The sequence below is a fragment of the Pelodiscus sinensis genome, chromosome 25 (genome assembly GCF_052426305.1).
Source record: "Pelodiscus sinensis isolate ZL-2025 chromosome 25, ASM5242630v1, whole genome shotgun sequence".
NCBI classification, from domain to species: Eukaryota; Metazoa; Chordata; order Testudines; family Trionychidae; genus Pelodiscus; species Pelodiscus sinensis.
Genome location: NC_143076.1, coordinates 4,381,857 through 4,407,618, shown reverse-complemented (window position 1 = coordinate 4,407,618; position 25,762 = coordinate 4,381,857). Strand labels below are relative to the sequence as shown.

Below are 25,762 nucleotides of genomic sequence, written 5' to 3'. Positions count from 1 at the left end.
CAAAGAGGCGGGGCAGGGGCAGAGCAAGGGTGGGGAAGAGGAGGGGAGAGAGCAGGGCAAGGGTAGGGAGAAGGGGATTGTCCCAGCCCTCCCCTTCCCTGGGCTGGGGGTGGGGTCAGCCCTAAGTCACCCCTCACCAGTTGCCCCTGTTCTGAGTTTCTGTAGCCACTGCTGCTTCACTCCCTTCCGCAACTCAGCTTCTCCTGTCTGCGGTCTTGGTCCTGATCCAGACGCAAATGATCCACCTACTGCGACTCATCTTGAAGTAGCACATGGTGCCATTCACTCCAGCAATTAGTCTCTGCTTTTCCACACATACCACCATGCATTCGCCATCATCGCCCCAAAAACATCTGAGATGTTTAGTGGTTAGAATTCAGGTTTTCCAAGAGACATTTGTGAGACTAAGCAAAGCAGCAGTGTAAGAAAATACTGTTACTCCTTTTTAATCCAAGCACTTAGCTGAGCTGGGAGAGGGTCTAGTGGGTTGTTTCTTATCGGAGAAGAAACTTATTTACAAAGTATGCAACATCCCATTTCCCTGAACACAGGAAGAATCCAAGAACAGGAGAGAGTTCCTTTGCTCACCATTTCAAGCCTCTTTTGAGCTGCATGTTCCCAGAAAGCTCTATCAGCTTTTTTGTCATGTTTCTCTGGCTGTGTCTGTGTCTTCTTTGCTCATTCTCTGTATCTTAGCTGCTTCGCTCACACACAGATCCACCAGCCAATGCCCTAGCTCTTTTGCTTTCTATATCAGGCAAAGAAAAACCCCAATGGGCCTCACAGCTGAGCTTCTACTCAAAGCTTGCCAAATGCCCATGATTTGGATGGTGGTTTCTGCTATCTGGTTCTGTAAAGGGCCTTTCTTACATTACTCGAGTCTTGACTAAAGGGTGGCAATGAGGCCTATCAGCCCAAATCTCACAACATAGTAATGCCATCAAAATACATAACCATGCACAGGAATTTGGCTCCTCGTCCCACAACCCTCTGGGGTTGTGAACTGTCTTAAGCCACTGATTCAGGATGTTCAGATGGCATCCCTGGAAAAAGCTAACTAAGAAATTCCTAGCTCTAATTCCTAAGTGCAATTCCTAATTGTAGACTAGAGTCCATGGGATAAAACAGGGGTAAAACTTATTCAAAAATAGCCTAGATAATACACGTGCCCTGCACTGTTACAATGCCATCCCTTCAATTTCCAATAATTCACTTTTCTAGCACAGATGTGGCACAGTGTCATCTTGTGGACATTGCATGTATCTAATACATTCAGAGGAAAGAGAAGGAACCAGGCTAGACACAGACAAGGAGACAGAGTTTAGTGACTGAAAGTGGAAAACTTAAGTTCAGCTTAGTCAGGTCGTTCTTGTTGTACTTCTTTATTAAAGCAATACACTGAAACACTGCTTCCCTGAGGACCCCACCAAAGGCTTACCTTTGTGTGACCTCAAGGTGTGTGCAAACAAAACTGCACACTGCAAACATCACTCTCTTCCCCCTTTGCTATTCTGCTCTGAAGAAGCAGAGGCAGTGGTGGTAAAGTTAGCAATGGGTGGAAATGCCTCAAAAATGTGAGAGGGTTTTTTCTACGTAGTCAAATCTTTCATTTTATGAAAACAAGACAATCTCCCCAAACCGAGAAAATGGGGCATTTTGGTGGGAAGTTGTTGGGATCTGTAATAGCAAATACATCCCCTCACTGAGATGGTCTAATGGGGATCTTCATAGCATTCAAGACCTGGTACAGTCACTTGTCTCAAACAGTCCCTCAGAAGAGCAGGATGTTGAATTACATCAGACAATGTTCATGTGTTTTTTCTATTCTCTCCATGTTCATATTGATCAAGTAGAAACTGGAGAATGACCTCTCAGATTGTCACCTGTCTTTGCCATCCACTCTTGCTTGATTTAGGGTACTTCAGCATTTCTGGTCATGGTCAAGTGCCTGGAAGTTGTTCTGAAGGAGCCAAGTTCTCCAAGATAATTGATATTTCTCTCAATTTTGTCACTGTAGCCTTCCACAGCAGTAGTGTAAGACAGAGCTCTTTCTGGAATTCAGCCTCTTGGGTGGTGGAACATATCCAGGCAGGGGGGTGTCTTGGAACTTCCCCCCTCTTCTTTTCACACACTCACTGAGAGTGGTGCAGTACCCACGTGCAGAATAGCAACTGTGATTTATGATGATCCTGCAGGACTGATTGAGTTCAATATCAATTCTGCATGAACGGCAGGGTGGGACAGTATTGGGGCCTGACACTCTGCAACTGAGTAACACAGGGAGAAACTGGTTGCGAGGAGCGTTTTGGGGTCAAGCTCTCCATTTTGCATTGGCCAGATTCTGGAGTACACAATACCTGGAGTTCCACTTTCTTGATGTGCTTTGTAAAAGTCAGCGTTTGTTCTAATGTGACCCTGAGGTACACTACTTTGTTCACAGTGCTCTAAGGATGTGACATCAGGCATTTTCACTTGGCCTGATGGCATTTCAGGTGAAAGTGTGCACTTGTGTCTTGGAAGGGTTGGCATTCAAGAGCCATGTGTGATAGATACAATTTTCCACATAGGGAGAGACTTAAAAAACAACGAATAGTCTAGCAGCACCTTAGGGTATGTCTACACTACCCCGCTAGTTCGAACTAGCAGGGGTAATGTAGTCATCTGCAATTGCAAATGAAGCCCGGGATTTGAATTTCCCGGGCTTCATTTGCATAAAGCCGGCCGGCGCCATTTTTAAATGCCGGCTAGTTCGAACCCCGTGCCACGCGGCTACATGCGACACGGAGTAGCTAGTTCGGATTAGGCTTCCTAATCCGAACTAGCTGTACTCATTCCACGAGGAGTACAGCTAGTTCGGATTAGAAGCCTAATCCGAACTAGCTACTCCGTGCCGCGTGTAGCCGCGCGGCACGGGGTTCGAACTACCCGGCATTTAAAAATGGCGCCGGCCGGCTTTATGCAAATGAAGCCCGGGAAATTCAAATCCCGGGCTTCATTTGCAATTGCGGATGACTACATTACCCCTGCTAGTTCGAACTAGCGGGGTAGTGTAGACATACCCTTAAAGACTAACAAAACATGGAAATGGCATCATGAGCTTTTGTGGGTACAACCCACTTCTTCAGATGACTGGAGTATTAGAAGTCCAGATCCAAGAATAAATAAGGGAAGGCGGAAGGTGGGGAGGGGGGAGGTAGAAAAAAATAGTGAATTGGATTGTTCAAGTTACAAGAGGCTGATAAGAATAATTTGCATCTCTATAAGCACCCATTATGTGGTTGGTTAAGTCATTAGGACGTAACTCAGGATGTAAACTCAGGGAGACAGTTAGAATATGCTCAATGTCCTCAAATCTTTCCAGTTGGGTGTTGATGGAAATATCTGCATACATGAATCTTTAGGTCTTGGGGAATTCTAACTAGCCAACTGACAAACAGCAAGGGCGAGACCTCTAAACCTTGGAGTAGTTGTTCTGTTTAGTAAGATATTGACTTTTCTGACCACCCGCCTTGACAAACATTGGTTCTTGAGCAGGGATGAGAAGACCTATTTTCTCAGAATTCTGGCCAATGTCAGCAGAAGCACACAGTAATTCACAGTGCCGTACGTACCCGATAAATGACCACAGACAGAGAGTTCCTGGAATTTTGAAGGTGCTGAAGCTGTTGTTGATATTTTGAATTAACTTTGTAACTGGCCACAGCATGAATAGGCTGGGTGAAAGCAACTTGTCAGTCAGCTGCTCTTCCACCATGGAAGCTTTGTGACACCTCATCAGCAGCTCTCACTCATGCAGCTCGCAGGTTGAGTAGATTTAGGGTTGTTTTTGCAGAGTTAGGGTCTTCATGTGTTTGATATATGTGTGCAATTGTGTTAGGCCTGCCTCTACAGCCTCAGTTTCTGCATTGTCTCCATGCAAAGGTTAATAAGTCCAGCAGTACTTCTGTACTCTCATCCCAAAGCGTAATAATAGTTAATTAGGTATGTGGTCAAGTCAGTATACAGCTCCTCGGTGCTGACCTGCTCAGTGTGCACTTTGTTGTCTGAAGAGTGAGCCACGCTCTGCTTAATTTCTTTCAATCTGCATTTTGTTCTGTGGGCTGATTCACCATTAGGACTGGACTGAGAGAGGCTGCTCTGATGCACTGTGGTTGTGGGCCATCCAGGTGGTGACCCGTGTTTTTTGCTATTACAGCACAGTTTTATTGTTTCAATCAGCTCCTTCAGCAGGCCTGGATCAGCATTTATGTTGCACTCCTGTCAGTACCTGGCTCGGGTTAGGGAAGCTAAAGGTTTAACAGGTAGACCAAAATCTGTGATGAATCCTTGTCACATGCTGCGCGTACACTGAGAAAAACAGTCTTGCAGATCCTCTCCAGTCTCTTGCATCCACTTTTCACCAAGCACAATGGTTTCTTCATTGAAGGGATCCAAGTCACACAGGTCTTTTCCCCAGAAATGACAAAGACGAGGTCCAGGTTGTGCCTCTTTTTCCATCATGCACTTTGGAGGGTACATTTCTCCTTGGAGTTGTAGGCCAAGGTCAAGTTTTTACTGCAAGCCACTTCTCACCTATGCCCACTGCTGTCTTTCTCGGGGTATCCTCATATAGCATTGTGCATGTAGAAGTCGCCTATAACAAAGCATGACTCTTCTGGCAGGGGAAGTTAGATGGCCACACACACAGTTCACTTGGTGGTTTGTAATCAGATTCTATTTCAGAATGATGGAGTTAAATCATGACTTCCGTTGTAACATGGTGTTTCACGGCAGTGAATTTCACCAGTCTTATGCTGCTGTCAGTCACGTGGACTTCCCAGATGCGGATAGAAAGCAGATATCCAGAGATTTGCAGGGTTCTACAGAGAATCCTTCCACATTGAAACTGACTATTAAGTACCACCTTTGGCTGATCCCCTGAGAGAGGCCCACAATGTCAACATCAGTGTCTATGTTTTCTCTTCTTCTTTTGCAGTCTTGCTGTGCATTGCCAGATTTGGTCTCTCCCAGGGTTAGTTGTAGTGGAACATTAACGGGTCACTCCATGAACACATCTGACATGACTCCTAATCGACTTATTAGAACCGTGGTGTGGGAGTGAAGATTCCCGGGTTCTATTTCCAGCCCTGCTATTTACCATCTGTGTGACACTGGACAAAACCCTTGGCTACGTCTAGACTGGCATGATTTTCCGGAAATGCTTTTAACAGAAATTTTTCTGTTAAAAGCATTTTCGGAAAAGCGTGTCTAGATTGGCAGGACGCTTTTCCTCAAAAGCACTTTTTGCGGAAAAGCATCCGTGGCCAATCTAGACACGCTTTTCCGCAAAAAAGCCCCGATCGCCATTTTCACAATTGGGGCTTTTTTGCGGAAAACAAATCTCTGCTGTCTACACTGGCCCTTTTGCGCAAAAGTTTTTCGGAAAAAGACTTTTGCCCAAATGGGAGCAGCATAGTATTTCTGCAAAAGCACTGACAATCTTACATGAGATCATCAGTGCTTTTGCGGAAAAATTCAAGCGGCCAGTGTAGACAGCTGGCAAGTTTTTCCGGAAAAGCAGCTGCTTTTCCGGAAAAAGTGGCCAGTCTAGACACAGCCCTTTTCTTTCTGTGCATCAGTTTCCCTAGATGCAAATGGGAATAACATGTATCCACTTTTGTAAAAGGTTACGAGATCATCAGATGAAAGATGCTGCAAGGGCCAAATATTATTACTGAATGGCAACTAGCAAGGTCTCCCATTTCTTTCCCTGGAATCAGAATTTGCAGACCTGCAATTAAAACTCTAAATGGCTTCTAACATAGGAGGCAAACCTAGCAGAAGCGTCAAGCTTTATTAAAGCACAGTGAAAGGTGCTCTTACTCCAAAGCCAGGGCAGCTGACTGGGCTGAAACTGAAACCCAGTGGCAGAGGGGAGCAGGCAGCACACACAGTCCAGGTGTTAAAAATAGATTTGGATGCCTTCTCTTTCCATTTGCCTCTATTTACTCTGAGCATACAGGGAACGAGTCTGCATGCGGCTTCTATCACCTGGAAGCTTTTCTACGGATGTATGTCCGTGGTTTAGATTCCCTTGCAGGAGCATTAGGGGGAAGATATTCTGACCTAAGTAAAAGCTTGGTTGTTTCTCTTCTTGTGGAATCTCTTCACTGGGCACACAGCTCCTGTTTTTAGCACTGCTGATATCTAGGCACCAGGGCCTAGATGGTGAAGACGATATACCCAAGCTACTCTTGATGCCCATCTTAAATGCAGCCCTGCCAAGCATGAGTTCTGCTACACAAAATACACAGTTGTCCCACATCAATATGCTGCCAACTGCGATGCCAAAATAGTTAAAAATTCTGCAAAGTTTCCGATGACTTTGCCTGCACTATATAGTGGGCTTGATTCCAAGGCCAGACAGAGATTTTTCTGGGAAGAGGCCTAGAGCAAAATCTGAAATTGAAGCTCCCTCCCCAAACTTCCAAAAAAGTTAGCTCTGAGGGGGAGGCCCAGGGCAGGAGGTTGAAGAGTGAGCCCGCATTGAACTCACTTTGCAACGGTGGCTGGCTCCCAGCCTACAAGGCTGGCCTGCTGCCGCACTCCAGGAGCTGCAATCTGGTTGTTATGCCCAGGCCTGCCGGCTTGGGTAGGAAACGGGGAAGCTGCTCTGGGGTCTGGTGATCTAAAAAGACCTGGGGCTCCCTGCCACTACTACAGCAGGAATGGCAGCAGCTGGAACCCTGGGCCCTTTTAATCATCGCCGAAGTCGCAGGAGGCACGGACTGAATGGCACTGAAGGGCTGCTTGCGGGAGGCTAGCCCCCAGCCCTGCCCTTCCACTCAAGGCCCTGCCCAGAGCCACCCCTTGTCCCCCTTGTCTTGAGCCCCGAGAAACCTGCTGGCCTCCCTGGGCATGCCAGAGGGGCTGTTAGGCCAAATTTCAGTGAGTTGCCTTGGAGCCTGGCATATGGGATCTTAATGTCATTCAGGTTTGGCCTGGTCTCCATCATGAGAGATGGGCACTGACATCCCATGAGCTGTGTCCCAATTCCACTCACTTCAGGGACCCTCTCAAGCTGTGGAACGGGGGCAAACTGCCTCTTTTGTCCTCGCTCTCTCTCAAGTCGCTCCTGCTTGATCCTGCATCGTGAAGGGGAGACGCTACAGGATAAAATATTAGATATGCACCATTGTCCCAGGCACAAGCTATGCAAAATGACAGGCCAACATGCTGCATGCAGCACTGCCCAGCACAGGAGACCCACAAATAGTGTAGCAAGTGCAACCAATTCAATGCTCTCACCAGCTAGGAGAAGACCGCCTATACTACCTGGGGAGCTCCTGGTGTCCTAGATCCCTGTAACCAGACCCAGACACAACCAGACCTGACTACAACTGTCAGGCTGGAAAATAACCCAACCCTCTTGGGTCAGGGCAGCTCTCACCTCCCTCACACTCTGCAGAGCTGGCATGAGAGTGGCTCCGTGCCCCACTGCTGCTGGCTACCGCCACCCCACTGCGTAGGCTCTATGGAGTGTGTTTGTGCCGAAGAGATGCTGTGCCTCTCGCTGCACAACACACACAACTCAGCAAGGGGTGGTAGCCCGCACAGAGAGTGCACAGCCGCCACTGGGTAACATATATCCTGAAACCTACAGGCCTCTCCTAGAAAATGAACGGTCTTGACTCTGCTGCTCAGCACACGCATGCATGGCTGCAATGTAGCCATGTCTTAGGCACATCCAGAGCAGTCACCGCTTGCAAGCCACTTTGGATTAAGGCAGGGTGTGAATTTCAAGGGCCGTAGATCTTCCTGAATAACTCACATGTGGACACTTATTCCAGAATAATTTCATATGTAGACAAGCCCTTAGGCAAAGCTGACCCAGAGAGAGTCAGTCCATTTTAAACAATCTCACTATACCTCAAAGGAAACAGAAGTCAGCAGTCTTGTCTGCCGAGCAATGAAAGCCCTTTTCAGGATGCAACAAAGATCCCCGTTTAAAAATCTTATTCCACATGAATGCTCATTAGTAACAGAAACCTTGAGACACTTTACATTTCACTGAAATCTGTTCTCTTGATGCTCCACCCTCCCCGGGTTGGATGTGTGGGCTGCTGGGTGAGCAATCCCGATGAAAAAGTCTTTATGCGAGGTCATTGATTTAAATTAAGTTTTGCAAATATGTAAAAATAGATCCAGCTAACTAGCAAATATGCTCGTCATTCAAATAAGACAGCCCAGAGACAAGGCAGCGCCATGGCTGTTATGGCACCACCTGATTTAATCTCTGCTCTTACCACTTAAGGCACAAGATGCAAAAAGAAAAACACTCAGAAGAATCCTAAGTCAAGGTCACCCTCTTCACTGCTCCTACTCCTTATGCTCTGTCCCCTCCCCAGCGCCTGTATCCGTCGTCTCCATCTCTCCCTCCTCTCTCTCTTTTTCTCTTGCCTGTTTTTCTATGACACTTTCCACCAGGCCCACCGACAGAGAGGGGGGCAAGGAGCAATTGCCTCAGGACCCAGCAATTCAGAGACATGGGATTCTAGGCCACTGCCACTTAGTAGTGGCAGTGGCAGCCAGAGCCCTGGGATCTTTAAATCACCACACACTCCAGCAGCACAAAGGGCTGGTTGCCCAAACCCCACCCCTTCCACCAGAGACCCTGCCCCTTCTGGGAGAACTCAGAGGCTATAGAATCATAGCATCCTAGGGCGGGCAGAGACCTCAGGAGTCATCGAGTCCAACCCTCTGCCCAAAGCAGGACCAACCCAACTCAATCATCCCAGCCAGGGCTTTGTCAAGCGAACACTTAAAAATCTCCAGGGAAGGAGATTCCACCCCCTCCCTAGGGAACCCATCCCCGTGCTTCACTCCCGCCTAGGGAAATAGTTTTTCCTAATATCCAACCTAGACCTCCCCCACTGTAACTTGAGACCATTGCTCCTTGTTCTGCCATCTGCCACCACTGAGAACAGCCTCTCTCCATCCTCTCTGGAACCTCCCTTCAAGAAGACGAAGGCTACTCTCAAATCCCCCCTCGCTCTTCTCTTCTGCAGATTAAGGAAGCCCAAATCCCTCAGCCTCTCCTCGTAGGTCAAGTGCTCCAGCCCCCTAATCATTTTGGTTGCCCTTCGCTGGACCCTTTCCAATGCGTCCACATCCTTTTTGGGGGGGGGAGGGGGTAGAACTGGATGCAATACTCCAGTTGTGGCCTCATCAGTGCCAAATAAAGGGGAATAATAATTTCTCTGGATCTGCTGGCAATGCTTCTTCTAATGCAACCTAATATGCCATTAGCCTTGTTGGCTACAACGGCACACTGTTGACTCATATCCAGCTTCTCATCCACTGTAATCCCCAGGGCCTTTTCTGCAGAACTGCTGCTTAGCCAGTTGGTCCCCAGCCTGTAACAATGCTTGGGATTCTTCTGACCCAAGGGCAGGAGTCTGAACTTGTCCTTGTTGGACCTCATCAGATTTCTTTTGGCCCAATCCTCTAACCTGTCCAGGTCACTCTGGACCCTATTCCTGCCCTCCAGCATATCTACCTCTCCCCTTCGTTTAGTGTCATCTGCAAATATGCTGTGCATCCCCATATCCAGGTCATTAATAAAGATGTTGAACTGAACTGGCCTTAGAACGGATCCTTGGGGCACTCCACTTGAAACTGACGGCCAACCTGACATCAAGGCCTTGATCACTACCCGTTGGGCCGGACAATCTAGCCAGTTTTCTATCCACTTTACAGTCCATTTATCCTAGTCACACTTGCTGGCAAGAATACTGTGGGAGACCGGATCAAAAGCTTTGCTAGAGTCAAGGTATATCACATCCACTGACTTCCCTGTGTCCACAGAACCTCATCATAGAAGCTAATCGTGTTGGTCAGGCCCAACTTGCCCTTGGTGAATCCATGCTGACTATTCCTGATCACTTTCCCCTCTTCCAACTGCCTCAAAATGGATTCCTTGAGGATCCCCTCCATGATTTTTCTGGGGACTGAGGTGAGGCTGACCAGGCCGTAGTTCCCTGGATTGTCCTTCTTCCCGTTTTCAAAGATGGGCACTACATTTGCCTTTTTCCAGTGTCTGCAGCCCTGCTTTTGACCTCTTGGATCAATCATCATTTGTGCTGGAGGAGCACCGAGACACTCTAATTACCCCACCGTGCTAAGTGCTATTCAACACTGAACAGAGAGATGGTCCCATTCCAAAAATCTTATAATCTAAGGTATTACTTTCCCTCAGTTTCCCTCCATTAAGTTGTTCCTGTCTTTTCGTTTACTGTCTCTCCCCTTCACCTTCCAGTGCTGAACCTTGTTCTTTGCTGCTTCCCCAAACCTCCTGCTTGTAATTTACTCAAGACATGCAAGAGGAACGGGATAGGTTGTATGAACCCCACAAGATCCATTTCTCAGAGTTTGCCTCAGCTAACCCACAGATCATTACCTTACTGTTGTGCTTTTTACTCTTAATCATTACAACACTCCAGGATTGTTCACCAATGAATTGTTAATTCTAAAGCAGGTTTTTTCTAAATGTCTGAGGCTACTTTTCATTTCCTGGCTCCCCACCATAGAGCTAACAAGGAAATTTAACAGACAGTTCCAGAGGCAAATCTCTCCGTGCCATCATCACATAAAAGTCTATATTCCAGGCTTGACGTGACACCAGTTCCTTTCATAACATGAGCCCGGCTGCAGCCTTTCAGATAAAAACTGCTTTTAAAAAATGCCACTGTTTCCTGAAAGGGGAACGGGAATGGAAAAAGCATGTGGTTAAACTGCAATCATCTGGTCTGCAAAGTAGGCATGGTTTCCAGAAGTGACCCAGTTACAAATGGAAATGTACCACTAGTTGAGGAGGAAGGAAGGGAGGGCTCCACATCTATCTGAAATGTAATCAGCATTGCAGCCAGAACTTCCACACAAGACTTTTGGTTTCACTTCCCCATGCGGCTGTGTTCACAGTCACCCTTGATAAATATGCCTCTGTTGGACCCCAGCTACTTCAGGCAGTGAGCCATCTGGACAGACCAGTTACAAAGGACAAGCTTAAGGTGCTAGAGAATAAGCAGCATCCCTTCCCGTGCACGTTCTGTTCCACATTTTATACAATTAGCTTGGAAACCAAGCCTGTCAGATCAAGTTGATAATTCTTTTGGGAACGTGCTCCTGCATTGCTTACGGGGAGAAGAGGGCAGTCAGGTTCTCACAGCTAGCGGGTCTCTGGCCTTTCTACTGTGTCATATGTCACAACGACGAGTGTCACACCAAGAGGAGAAAAGACAGCTTGTTCTTTTGTATTACCGTCTCCCTCAGGTTGTATCAGGGGTGGAAGACGGTTGGAGTCATATCAGATATGCATCTTGCAATGGCTCCCGTCCCTCTGCTGCAGTACGTGTAGGAAACAAATGGCACTAAGTGACCCATCCCTCTCCAAGGGGGAAAAAAAAGAACAATGAGTGAGGACTGCCCAGGAACCAGGTGCGTGTGTTATATTGAAGTCTGTCTATCTGAGATGCACAGATAGAACAGGAACAGGAAGAGATGCCAGACTGCATCAAACCAACTGTCCATCTTGTTCAGAACTGTCTCCATCATGGCAGCACCAACTACTTCAAAGAATGGTGCAAAAAGCTCTGAATTCCTCATTCAGTTACAGGTTAACCTCTGTACAGCAAAGTTTCCTCCTGACCTCCACCAGTAGAGGTTGACTTGTGCCCTGGAGCATGAGCCCTTCTATCCTTTTCTCATCCATAACTCTGACTGTTCTTAATCTTTATTATTAGAGCTCTGAGCAGGTTTATTATCTGTACAAATGTCTGATTCCTTGTTTGGAATCCTGCTAAACTCCAGGGGCTCCGAGAGAGAAGAAGTTAGGAAGACTGGGATAAGCAAGGGCCTATATAGTAAATCCTGGTAACAGGGGTGTGTCTACACAGCAGTGTTATTTTGGGACACCGGTAGTTATTCCAAAATAACAACGTGAGCGTCTACACAGAAATGCCGTTATTTCCAAATAAATTCAAAATAACGGATGGCTTATTCCGACTTCTGTAAACCTCATTCCACGAGGAATAATGCCTATTCTGAAGTAGCTATTTCACTCCACTGCTGCTATTTTGAAATACCTCCTCCCCAGGGACATTCAAAGTAATTGCTCCCCAGTGACTCCTGAGACTCTAAATCGAGGTAGCATGTCCGCATTAGGGGAGCCTGACTTGGACTAATTTTGAGGCTTTCCAGGAGTGTAGACGTGCTATTTCAAAAGAAGCTATTCCAGAGTATTTCTTCCAGAATAGCTTATTTTGAAATAAGCGTGCAGTGTAGATACACCCTTGAAGTGAAATGCTACTGGTCAACAACAGAGAACGCACTAGCAATGAGCAACAATTAAATATGCCACAGTGCTGTCCGACAGTTGAGTGGGAGAATGTAATAATTTTACCGATGCTGTGGATACGTAATGGAGAGACACACCAGGGAAAGCCTATGGCATGGCAGTGCAATAATGGTTCAACACTGCACAAGTATTATATAACGGCCAGTGGCAGTGTGAAAGCAGATCATTATGACTTTTGACACAGCTGTGGAAATGTGATGCACTGTAATATGGGCCAATATGTAGAAACTACAACACCGGGGTAAAAGGCGACAATTACACAGCAGGAGCAATGATAGCGATGTACTTTGTGCAAGTTGCATAGCAATGCACCCTGCTGTAATGTGCACAACATGATTTTGCGCTGTGCTCTGCTATACAGCACCTTTGACCCAAAGCACAATCAAGAGATAACTGAAGGACACAGCAGCCAGACCAAAACCAAAAAAAACCCCAAAAACTGTGGCTCAAAGCCAAACATTTGTGTCAGCCACTTGTGATCTTAAATGGAAAGATGCTATCAGGCTTCCACGAGGAAGAGATGACATCATATTGCTAGACATGTCAACACTAAAGGAAGGGTAATATGCCAGTCAAAATGCCAAAGGAGGAGGGAGGCATTGTAATACTAGCCTGATGGTGAGAATAACCATTCCAATCTACTAGTTAACGATTATATTTCTATGGTTCCCATGGCAACTGCGAGCAACTCATTAACGTATTTATCCTCATTATGCCCCCGTGAGGCATGGAAAGGCTTTAATCCTTATTTGACAGGTGGGAAACTGAGTCTCCGCAAAACTAAGTCATTTGCCCAACATCACACAGAAAGTTTATGGCAGAGAAGTGTCTTGAACCCAGATCTCCCAAGTCCTGGACCAGTGCCCTAACCACCGGATGCCACTTTCCTCGGTAAATACCTTTCAATACTTATTTAAAATATAGAGTCTCATGAGCTTGTTCTGACCTGTAAAACTCTAGGACCTGATCCGGCTTCCAGTGAAGAGAATGCTCCAGTATGCTTCAGTGGATGTAAGATCAAGGATATAACTAGTTTCAAATTAATACAAAATACTGAGTGTGCTGAAGTTCAGCAGATGTGCATAATAAGTAAGTTGCTTGTCACGTGCCTAAAGTCAATTTCTTCCTTTGATTCTTTGCCAATTTGGTATGCCTAATGTCTGATGTCATTTGCATACCAGGAAAAAAGTAGCTGTCTCATAGACTAAGTTCATTTTAAAAAATGAATAAAGCTAGTTTGGGTGATGGCCATGCAGATGGGGGAGTCAAGAGCTGGTGAATAACTGCATTCAATTCAACTTATTTGCGTTCTGTGAGCTTTTCAACTGGCTGTAAAAATAAACAGTGCTCTCAGTAAGAGACTTCCCAGTTTCCGAGGAGAAGAAAATGTTTAACAACAAGTTGGCATTCGGCTTAATCCCATGACAGCAGGTGTTTGGACCAGAAGGGCTGACAAGGCCTTCAACAGGGCAATGTGACAGGCACTGCTGTGTGCCTTGATGAGTGGAAGGTGCAAAGCACACAGTGAGTGTATGACTGCCCCCCCTAGATGACATGGCCAACAATTCATGAGGGGCAGGGAAACGTGTCCTCACTCTGACACACCCAAAAGAGCAATACGCACAAGACCCTACACGTGCAAGGATGCATTCAAGTGTGACTCCTTCATGGTGCAGGTGCATAAAAGCAAGGGGAATAGAATCTAATAGGGTACGTCTACACTACAGCGCTAGTTCGAACTAACTTAGTTCGAATTAGTTAATTCGAACTAAGCTAGTTCGAACTAACGCATCTAGAACTAAAAACTAGTTCGAACTAGCGTTTTGCTAGTTCGAACTAGTAAGTCCACATTGAGTGGACTCTGAACAGGGCTTAAGGATGGCCGGAAGCAGTGCCGGCAGGGCATAAAAGGAGGACTTAGAGCATGGAGATGCTGTCTCAGGCTAGCCGAGGGCTGCGCTTAAAGGGACCCGACCCCCACCCCGGACACACAGTTCTAAGGGGTGCCCCGCTTGCAAAGAAGTTCTGGCTTGGAGTGCCCTGAGTGCCCACACTGGGCACATCACACCACTCGGCCATCAGCCCGGCTGCACTTGCCGCAGGCTGCCATCTGGGGAGAGGGAGTAATTGGGGGGCTGCAGGAGAGCTTCCACCCCCAGAAGCCCACAGAGCCAGCCCAGTCCTCCCCATCGGGGGCTCGTACCCCATTCCTCCCTCACCTCCTTCCACTTACCCTTCCCTAGCCCCCCTTCTTATTGATGTACAAAATAAAGATAACGTTTCTTCCAACATTGACTCTGTCTTTATTGAACAAAACTGGGGGAGACTGGGAAAAGGAGGTGGGAGAGGGGAAGAGAAAGGCTGGGAGAGGGGAGGGCAACTAACATGATCAGGGGTTGGGAACAGGTCCCAGATGAAGAAAGGCTACAGAGACTGGGACTGTTCAGCTTAGAAAAGAGGAGACGGAGAGGGGACAGGATAGAGGTCTCTAAAAGCAGGGGTTGGGTGGAGAGGGTGCATTCATAAAAGTTCTTCCTGAGTGCCCATAAAGAAGGACTAGAGGACACCAAAGGAAAGGAATGGGTAGCAGGCTTGAAACTAGTAAGAGAAAGTTGTTCTTCTTGACAAAGCAAATAGTTAACCTGTGGAACTCCTTGCTGCAGGAGGCTGTGAAGGCTACAACTAGAACAGAGTTTAAAGGGAAGTGAGATAAAGTCATGGAGGTTGGGTCCATGGAGTCCTATTAGCCAGAGGGTAGGAGTGGTGTCCCTGCCCAAAGTTTGTGGAAGGCTGGAGAGGGATGGCACGAGACAAATGGCTTGGTCACTGTCTTCGGTCCATCCCCTCCAGGGTCCCTAGGGTTGGCCGCTGTCGGCAGACAGGCTACGGGGCTAGATGGACCTTTGGTCTGACCCAGGACGGCCATTGTAAGCTCAGGGCTCAGTGTCGGGGGTCTCAGTGGACCCCCTTGATTTTCATGCACACCTGGTCCTGGGTGGCCAGGCTGGCAGCTCTCCTGCCCTAGACGGCCACTTTCCTGTGCCTAGTGCGGAGATCGTGGACGAGGTCCACGATGTCCGCACTAGCCCAGGAAGGTGCCCGCCTCTTGCGGTCCAGGGCAAGCTCCCGGGAGCTGCCAGCCTGGTCCCGGCAAGAGGGGGTGGGCTGGGGGGCATCGGGTGGGTGGCTCTGTGCCGTGCCAGGTGCAGGGTCTGCTAGCTGGGTGCTGGCAGGCTTGCACCTGGCACGGGCACCGTAGCCAGCCCGTGCCCCTTTAAGGGGTCCGGGGCCGGGAGGGGGGCATAGAGTTTCCCTGGTGTTGGCCAGAGTGGCCACCAGGGAAACCTGGGGAGGGCTAGCCTCCCACTAGTTCGAACTAAAGGGCTACACAGCCCTTAGTTCGAACTAGCTAGTTCGAACTAGGCGTTAGTCCTCGTAAAATGAGGTTTACCTAGTTCGAACTAAGCGCTCCGCTAGTTCGATTCAAATTCGAACTAGCGGAGCGCTAGTGTAGCACCTATTAAAGTTAGTTCGAACTAACGTCCGTTAGTTCGAACTAACTTTGTAGTGTAGACATACCCATAGTGCTTTTCATTTATACCTTTTCATCTAAAGAACTCAAGCACGACGTGTGCTTGTGTAGCTATCACAATGCCCTTCAGGCAGTGCAAGTCTGAGCACAGAATTATCTATCTTTTTTTGAAACTGCCCTTGCTCCACGGCAGTTTTATGCTACTGCTCTTACTAGAATCTGTTAAACTGAAAACCAAAGAATCCAGCATTCTGTGCACCACAAATTAGTTCCCATGGTAAGGTAATCAGGATTCGATTGAAGAACAGAGACAAAAACATACACTTGGCTAAGAGGCCCCATCCACAACAGGAGTGGGATGGAGTATAGGGTCACAATTTATGTGAAGGGCACATTTATAAATGGCTCATAAAACATCCATTAGACCTTGTCTATAATTACGCAGAGATTGACACTCCAGAGCTTCCAGGGTTAGATTTAGTGGGTCTAGTAAGGCCCTACTAAATCGAATGCTGAGAGCTGCCCCATCAACCCCAGTACTCCATGGAGGGGCAAGGGAAGTCAATGGGAGAGTGTCTCCTGTTGACCTCCCACAGTGGGGCTGCCCCAGAAATTTGGTTTCAAAGTACATCGACTCCAGTTACACAACTGCAGCTACGAGAATTGTGTATCTTAGTTGAATGTATCCCACCGCAATGTATCCCACCTTAGTAATTTATTAACAGCTAACTATTATAGATGTTAGAGTTCAATAGCTTAAGAGGTTGTTTTTAATTGTGGCTGAAAGCCATCTTCTACTGTCATGCTTATAACCAACTGTCACATGTCTCTTATACTTATAACATCATACCGGTTTATCGTCAATTAGCTCTTCTTATTTTATAAATGTAAGCTTTGCATAAAGTGTGGCCAAATATACACAAGAAAATATTCCCTCCAAATGAATCAGGTTTCACATCTTCCAAGTGAACCTAAGGCTATGCATTTCCTGCTGGGATGGTGACATTTATTATAGATCTCAGCTTCAAATGGAGTTTCTTAAAGGCTCTTGCTAGTTGGATACTAGAGATGGAGGCAAATGAAATAATCTAATAAAATTTGCCTCTTTCTGTTTGATTAATGCACAATCTGCCTTATGGCAATTTGCAGAGACTACATTCTACAAATAATTTTTAGCTCTGTAGCTCACTAACGAGCAGCGCACTGAGGATATTTAAGCTTTTTGACTGGTCCTCCAAGTCACAGTATGTTCCTGTTGCTTGACTGGATGTACATAATCAGCTTGCCTTTGTCTGGCCTAATGGACAGTCATTTTTTAAAATATGCTTTCCTAAGAATTATCCCTAGCATTTGCTTAAATTTCTCCATGTCCACAGATGTTCCCAATAATTAGCTTGCTCACCAGAATGGACAGTTTAAATCAAAGGTGGGCAAGATATGACCTGCCGGCCGGATCCGGCCTGCCAAGCCTTTCAATCTGTCCCAGGGCCCACCCCACCAGGACCACTAGGCACAGAGCAGCCTGAAGTGACTGGCTGCTCCATGTGGCTCTCTGTGCCACACACCCGGTGGGGGGGGGGGGGCTTCGTGTGCTTCCCCTACTCCAGCACAATCTCTCAGCTCCCATTGGCTGGAAACCAAGGGAGTCTGCCTGAGGGTCCCACTTGGCTGCCGGCACCTAGGTAAGGGTCTCTAAGCCAGAGCCTGCATCTGGCATCTCACTCCCTCCTGCACCCTGCAGCCCAATCCCCTGCCCCAGGTCACAGCCCCTGCCTTTATGCAAATGCCCTCGCAGACCCCACACCCTCTCCTGCATCCCAGTACAACTCCCTTCTGCACCCAACCTCCATCCCAGACCCGTACGTCCTCTGGAGAAAAGTGCAGCCCTGCACCGCTTACCAAAATGTTGGTGTGCCTCCCCATCCAAAAGTATTGCCCACCTTTGGTTTAAATGAATTTGTTTACAATTGGAGTCAACATTCCTAGGAAATACCCAAATATTGCAGAAAGTATCTTATGTCACTGCTACTTCCACTTGCTTCCTCCTAGCTCACTGACCCACAGGAACGCCCTTCACCCTCAGAACAGGGTGACCCTATTTCCCTACGCTGAGGATGGAACAAACTAGTAAAATTCCTTATCATCGGGCACGCTCAACTGCCATCCGAACAATGCAGAACAAACATGCAAATGAACATCAAGTCAACGGCCCCATTGAAAAAAAATTCTGTGCAGCTGGATTCTCTTTATTTACCTTCTTACCACTAAGGTTTGCATGGGGAGAGGTGATACACAGGGATGGTGGTGACTGACTGACCAGACCCAACCCACCCTCCCTGCCTGGCTGGCCCCCCAGGATGAATCTCCTTCTCCTGGTACATGGTCTTCTTGAAGCAACATGCGGGGGGCACACAGGGTCACAGGCCCACACTCCTCAGATTTTTGTCAGGATTCACAGCAGCAGCCTTTCAGCACTATGCAAGAGGGAAGGACTTCCAGATGCGGGGGGGGGGGGGGGGGGGAGGGAGGAGAACAGGGGAGGTGAGAGGTAGAGAGGACTTGACTCATGTCTTGGTAGAGGTCATCTCTTCCCCCTTTCCCCCCCCCTCCCCGTTACCTTGTGGCTAGAAGCAGCATGTTCCTTCCTGCCCACAGAAAGACAGCTCACACCTGCAAGCTACTGCTGGCCACCAACATAACCTCTTGTTCCATGGCTACACTGTGTGCAGGGAGGGGCTAACCCCTAAGGATGCATTGTGCATCAGGCCTCAAGGACCCTGACTCCAGGGTCTTCAGTCCACCTGGCCAGAGATGGCTCAGCAGGGAAGGGTGCCGGGGGGACAGAGCAGTCCCGCACTGGTTGGGAGCAGGACGTGGGAAGGAGGAGGGGCATGTGAAGAGGGTGCTGGGTGCCCCTGCACCAGGGGCTGCTGTGGAGCCTGCAGGGTTGGGGCATGGACAGGCTGCGAATAGCTTTGTCTAACCACTAGCCTTGTCTACCCACTGACGTCAGCTGCCACTGGCTGCCCACCGCTCACCAGCCGCTCGCCCACCTGTGGTGAGAACGGATTCAGCCAATAGTAGAACCCACCTGTACCGCTCGGGAGGGGGGAGAGAGAAAGTATGGGACCATTTGCCCATTTTTAAGAAAAAGCAGGGACACCTGCAGCGGGCTTAAATGCAGAACTGTCCCTTTAAAATCAGGACATCTAGGCACCCTGCCTCAAAACTATGCTAACACCCTCTCATCGCCCAGCAGCCTGGATACCAGCTAGCCCCCAGGAACAATGATCCTGGCATGAGTTGCACTGTTGCTATATGCTAAGGCAGGGTTCTCAAAATCTTCCATAGGAAGGAGCATCTCTTAATAGCGAGATTGTCCTGCGGTCACCTCTCCTCCCAGTCCCGATTCTGCAGAATGTCTCCTCTCCCTTCGTGGTCGAAGCATCAATCAGAGCAACTCCTAGGGCTGCTTAAATGAAGAAGTGTTGGGAAAAGCATTTTCAGCTGCCTGTCAGTGAAAGTCAGCAGCTGGGCACAAGGACGAGATCCAAGACTAGGCACCAGCGAGCTTCCTGTGGATCAGAGATGACACAAACAGGGAACTAAGGAATGTTTTGAACACCGAAGCAGGAGGTTGTGAGGCAGGAAGATTTCATACATACTGGAATGAATCCCAACTAGGGATGTGAAGGGTTAACAGTGGGGGCTGGAACAGCTTCCTGCCCACTGCAGACAGGGGGTTGTTCTAGCCTTTGGTGGGGGCCTGCCAGAGACAAGAGCTGCTCCAGCACCACCCCTGCTTGCGGGGGACTCAGGTGCTCTGACCAGGACACCTGCGGCCCTCCGACATCTCCTAGCTGATGCAGCCTCTGCCATGGGTGGTGAGGGACCAGGGCGGGGGGACGTATGGGGGGGGGGGATTTCAGCCCAGTGGCAGGCAGGGGGGATGCTCTCCCCCTTTAATCGGTTAACCAGTTAAACAATATGTTTAACCAGTTAGCCAGTTAAACAGGATTTTACATCCCTAATCCAAACTGGGTGCCTCTGGCACCTGCATAGTCTTTTAAGCATCATCCATTATGTAGTGCTCTGCATTAAAATTGAGAAGGGCTCCAAGATCAACTGATGAAAACCACTATGTAAGAGCTAGGCATTATTAGTGATTGTATTTCTTTCTGGCACTCACAAGCCAGTTAAGATCCCTTGATCCTACCAGACCTCTCAGCTCCTGGGAATGGATTGAAATTACCAACTAATTCTAATGGTTGAGAAATTTGTACATTTAGAGAAGAAATCAATATGGAAGAGAAAGCAGCATGCTCTTTCTATGGCTGGGCCAAAAATGAAACTACTCAACTACCCCAGTCTCTGTTCTGCATTTTGCAGTGCAGAAAAGGAATAAATAGGTTTAATGGGACCCCAGACTTAAATCACTCCTGGGTTTGCAAGATCAAGTCCCTGTTTTATCCATTTGTAGCTGTAAGAAACATGAGCAAAAACAAAGAATGAGAAACCATAAATCTAAACGCTTGAAAACTTTGCTTTGTTTCAATTAAAATGAGATCCACAGGATGTCTGACCAGCCATTCTGGTTATATGTAGTATATAAAATGTTAAAGAACGGAGCAAATAATCTCACAGCAATTGTTTACCTGTTGAATTTATCCTCTTTCTCTGTTTGGGAAATGTTAGGTCACAGAAGGTTAACATTACAATCACTATTTCATCTTATTAATGCCAAGATTTTTTAAAACTTTCTCTGTTCCTTGCAAATTGTTTGGTGGGCTGTTTAGTACACTTAAACCTCCATGCATGGTACAGAGGAGAGGCGGAGGAGGAAGTGGCATTTCTCAGCCTCCCCAACTGGACAGACCCTGAGGCTTTTCCCCACCACTCTCATGGTGCTGGGGGACTGTGTCTGGGAGCAGCGGGAAGCATGGAGCCATGTGTGCACGGTGTCAGGTAAGCACCTCGCTCCCACCCCCTCACGGCCAGACTCCACAGCACCCTCCCTGGCCCAGTAAAATCTTTAATCTGACATGCCTTGTTTCTCAGGGTTGCCAGTATAAAGAGATTCAAATATATTTGATACATCAAATATAAGATGAGTCAGTTAGCCATGACTAGTCACAAAAGTCACATGGATATTCTCCCTGCTCTGATTGGATGACTGCAATTCTTATGATCAGAAGCAGGATTTGAAGCATCCATAGCATCTCTGATGGAATGGAAGCTATTAGGAGAGAAGAGATCAAAACCAGAACATTTCATAAAAAAGTTATTTTTTTATTTTTATCTTTTTTCCTACAAAATTTGAAATTTAATACATTTTTTCATTCAAAACTTCAAAATTTGAATTCTTGCCCGCATTCTATACTGCTTAAAACTGGAATTTTTTGTGGAAATTTGATCAACATTTCTTCCTTTTTCCAATCACAATTCAAAATGTTGCTTCAAATTTTGGTCAAAACACTTGAAATGCAGAAAATTTCAAACAGCTCTAACAAGCGGTCTTGGAAAAAATGATTTAAGGTTTTCTGAAATCCCTGAGCCACATGGGCCCTTTTCCACAGGCATCATTCCACAGGCATCATAAAATTAGACTGCTGTACATTTTATCATCCACTGAGTGCAGTGGTTAAGTTTAGTCTCCTTTTGTCACATTCATACAGATTCATGAATGTCTGCTCACATACTGTACTTCTTTATCTTATTGAATTGATTCTGTGTCAGGATACTGGCATCAACCATGTTAAATAATACACCTCGTCATAAAATATGCCATGATCGTTGTTATTTACTAGGTTAATTTGTTGATCTCATCACTGCCAAAAATGCAAAGTAATTACATGCACGTGCACAGAATTAGTTATGAAAGGGGTGGTCAGATTGTTTTGTCTCGTTAATTGCTTCTGTGCCCAGGCTTCTGTAAGAGGGTTTGTCTAACTTATCACCCTGCTGCATCAAGTGGTGCCCTGTCCCATATTATTAAGAATACCACTTACACGGCAAATCCCTGAGTCTCCACGCTGAATACTTGTGTTCGATGGGCAAAATTGCAAAAGGTGAGAGCACCGGGAGGAAAGCTCAGTTTTTAAATTCAAGCAAATACATGGAGGCAGTGTTTTGCTGTGTCTAAGAACTCTGCTAAATATGCTGTGTTTGGAGATATGCTAGTACATGAATATGTAGCACGTTGCACATACATGTTCCATCATTATATTACGTGGAGCATGTTAACAGGGGCCCTATCACAAACACTGGATTATCAGAGCAGATGAGAAGAAACCCCCCAGCTCCTCCAAAAATACCAGCAGATCTTTCCCATCACCACCTTTTCTACAGTCCATGTTAATAGCTTTACTGTTCACTTGCTGTAACTTTGATGATCCATATGCAGTGTATAAGGCAATAAAACTCCACCACAAGGATGCTTCAGAGCAAACAGTGTCACAGATTACCAGCAAAACAAGCTCTACTTTTCTCACTCCAGGAGACCAGCCTGGCAAGTTATCTGCCTGGCTTTGAGACAACGGAGCAAATCCAATCCCTGTTGTCGTGCCCACAGACGGCAGCAGAGTTACAGCAGGGCAGGATTTGGCCCAGGCTGTTTTCAGGAGGCTGACTGGAAGGATTTGAAAGCAATCCCGAGAGTCTTACCTGGGTCTGCTCTGAAAGGCACTCATTCATTCAGCAGAGGGAGGTCTGGGCAAAGCTGCAGCTGCGAACTCCTCACGGCAGCATCTCCCGGTCAAATCCCACCCTGCAAAGGGGGAGAGGACCCCATCCAGAGGCGATGTGGTGTGGCAATGAGGGGGGTCCTTCCCTGCAGCCCGACACTGGAACCTGAGCTTTGACGCTCCCTCTGCCAGCTGGTGAACGGAAACAAGCGGTTCCGCGCTCCTGCTCGCACACACTAACACAGACCACCACTCACTGCCAAGAACATACTCTGCCTGCACAAGAGCAGTTTGTTTCGTTAACCCTCCGCTGGCTGACAGGCAGGCGCTCCTCTCTCTGGCGGAGATCTTCAGTCCCTTGTGCTTCCCGGTGCATCCTCGCAGCTCAGCTGGCTGGAAAGCTCCTCTCCCAGCTGGTGGAGGGTTTGAAATGTAACCTGAGAAAATAAAGAGAATTTGAAGAAATGAGACAGACACTGGGGGGGCTTTTAACAGCTCCGCTGTGCAAACTTACAGCCAACGCGGACAGCACTCGAATGAGAGGCTGTGATTTGAACGGGGACGTTTAACACAGCTGAATCATTTGTATCTAGTACTCTGGGGTGTGGGAAGGAGAAGGTGGTTGGAGCCGGTTATGGAGCCGTTTCGGTGTTTACAACATTTGCTTCATTTAACAAATGGGTTTGGGAAAGGTTGGGGAGTTTTCTTATTTGCTGCCAAAATATACTGACGGGGGGGGGGGGAGCAGGTTTATTGCTTGCAAGCAATGGAAAGGCTGATGGTAAGATGACAGGTGCATGAACAGGGTGCTTGTATGGGGATAGAGCAGATTAATGGGAATTCTGTTATTTCTAGCATCAAACCATCTCCTTACCCACAAATTGCGCACACTTATCTGCCAAAAAAGCTCATATTCCTGGTATCCTATCCTCCATCTCCAATCACTCTACCTGTCTGTTTACCTTCCTGCTGCACCGTGCCTTCATTTATAGGCTGTGGGCTGTGGTGGAATCTCCATCCCTAAAGGTTTTTAAGTCTTGGTTTGACAAAGCCCTGGCTGGGTTGGTTTAGTTGGGGTTGGTCCTGCCTTGGGCAGGGGACGGGACTTGATGACCTCCTACGATTCTATGATTTTCAAAAGCTTCCCGGGAGAAAATCCCATAAATGTTAAGTTGTCTGCCTTTGGAACACTCAGCTCAGACCTTTCTCGTGGGTCTGTACAGTGCCAGGCACAAGAGGGCTCCATTCTGGTTGGGGTCATTAAGGGTACGTCTAGACTACCACGTTTTGTCGACGGAAGTTTTGTCGACAGATACTGTCGACAAAACTTCCGTCGACAATTTGCGTCCAGACACATGGAGTTCTGTCGACAAAGCAAGCCACTTTGTTGACAGAATTCCGTAGTCTGGACGCAACGTTACAGGCAATAACACCTTCTGTCGACAGAGTTCTGTCGACAGAAAGTGTTATGCCTCGTAAAATGAGGTATACCAGCGTCGACAAAACCGCGGAGTTCTGTCGACGTTATGTCGACAGAACTCCGCGGTAGTGTAGACGCTGGTATTGTTTTGTCGACAAAAGTCCACTTTTGTCGACAAAACTAGGTAGTCTAGACACACCCTAAGTGGCTCTGCAACACTGAAAAGTGGTTTGGAGGGGGTTTGCTAAGGATCGTGAGGTTTTTAGAGGTTTGATGCTGCTACTTGTTCCAAACAGATGTGACAACAGATGTTTTTCATTGATAACCCATTGAGACGCTGCCCCACAATCTAGCCCCCAACCCGTTCATGTCTCAATGGCTGAGTCCAATGTGGAGAGAGGAACCAGTTTCACACGCTTGTCCCCGGCACTGAGAAATCTCGCCCAGGCCGGCTTCCTAAGGGGAAAAGGACGACACATCTGACATCAGTGTGGGGGTTTTAATAAACGCTCTGGAAAAGCAGCTGCGCAAGAACCACATCTACAACTGAGCACTCTCTCTGCTCTGTGGCTGAGAAACAGGAACTGATTGTTTCCCATTCCTGTCTCCTGCAGGTGAAGGTCTTTGCACAGTTCCCATTTGCAGCTCATTAGTTTCAACCACTTTTTTCACATTTCTCGGCACATACAGATCTTGAAATGTTCAATAACTTCACACCAGAGAGGGAATCAGCATCCTAGACTGACATTTTCACTACATTTTGCTAGGAGATATGCCCTCTCTAAAATTCAAAATATTTAACTTTCTAAGAATAAAGACTGGGTCTGGGCATGAAGGCTTAAGACAGACAATCCAGTGGTCAGGGCACTAATCTAGTGCTTGGGAGAAGTGAGGTTCAAGTCACTTCTCTGACCCACACTGCTTGAGTGACTTTGGGCAAAGCATTTAGGAATCCGAGACAAAGATGGGTTCTGTATTAAATGGGGATAACAGTGCCTCTCTACTTCGCAGCAGTGCTGTGAAGATGAAGCTATTGCAGATGCTAAGGTGCTCAGATTCTACAGCAGTGAGAGCCAGAGAAGCACCTAGGATGGATAGCAAGATACTTAAGGCTTACTTGCAGGAAAATATGTCCCCACTTGTGCTAGCAAATCCCTTTCTATTATGTTAGAGCTGGCCTGCCCATAAGCTGGTCTTCAAACAACACTGTAAAAGACATCATAAGGCAAGCAACAATTCCCATGTGATGTTTAAGTGGAGCTCTGACAGTCCTAAGCAATTAGGAACAGCAGATAAAATAGTCTAAAATACCCTATTCTTCTGTCTCTAACTGTCTCTAGCATCTCCACTATTGCTAACGCCAACCTACACGTGTTTTCTCTAACTTCCAGAATCATCTTTGCATTGAACATCAGCGCTTCCTTATTTTCTTCTCCGGTTCTTTGTCATCAGAAAGTGACATGTCCGGCAGAAAATAGACTTTTTACTTCTTCTATATTCTATACCTGGGGTGGGATATACATGACATTGCCCCCGTTGGCAAATGGCGGATTTGATACACCCAGTGGGTTACAGCTATAAATAGAAAATCGATCAAAATTCATACAGTGTACGTAGATTCCCCAAACTGGCACACCCCTTCTATCAGATCTACTCATGTCAGCCCCCTTCATCCTTAGAGCAAGGACACCCCACTTCTATTTGCCACTGAGTCACTGTGAAATCCAGCCTCA

At 47.2% G+C, this 25,762-nt stretch overlaps 1 protein-coding gene across 1 annotated transcript in view; it reads right to left on the bottom strand.

Moving 5' to 3' along the window:
* GRAMD1B (GRAM domain containing 1B) overlaps window positions 1-25,762 on the bottom strand; it is a 330,589-nt gene that overhangs the window by 230,670 nt on the left and 74,157 nt on the right. Inside the window, exon 2 of the mRNA XM_075916427.2 lies at window positions 22,590-23,046. The gene's annotated coding sequence lies outside the window, so the exon portion shown is untranslated. The remainder of the gene's footprint in view (window positions 1-22,589; window positions 23,047-25,762) is intronic.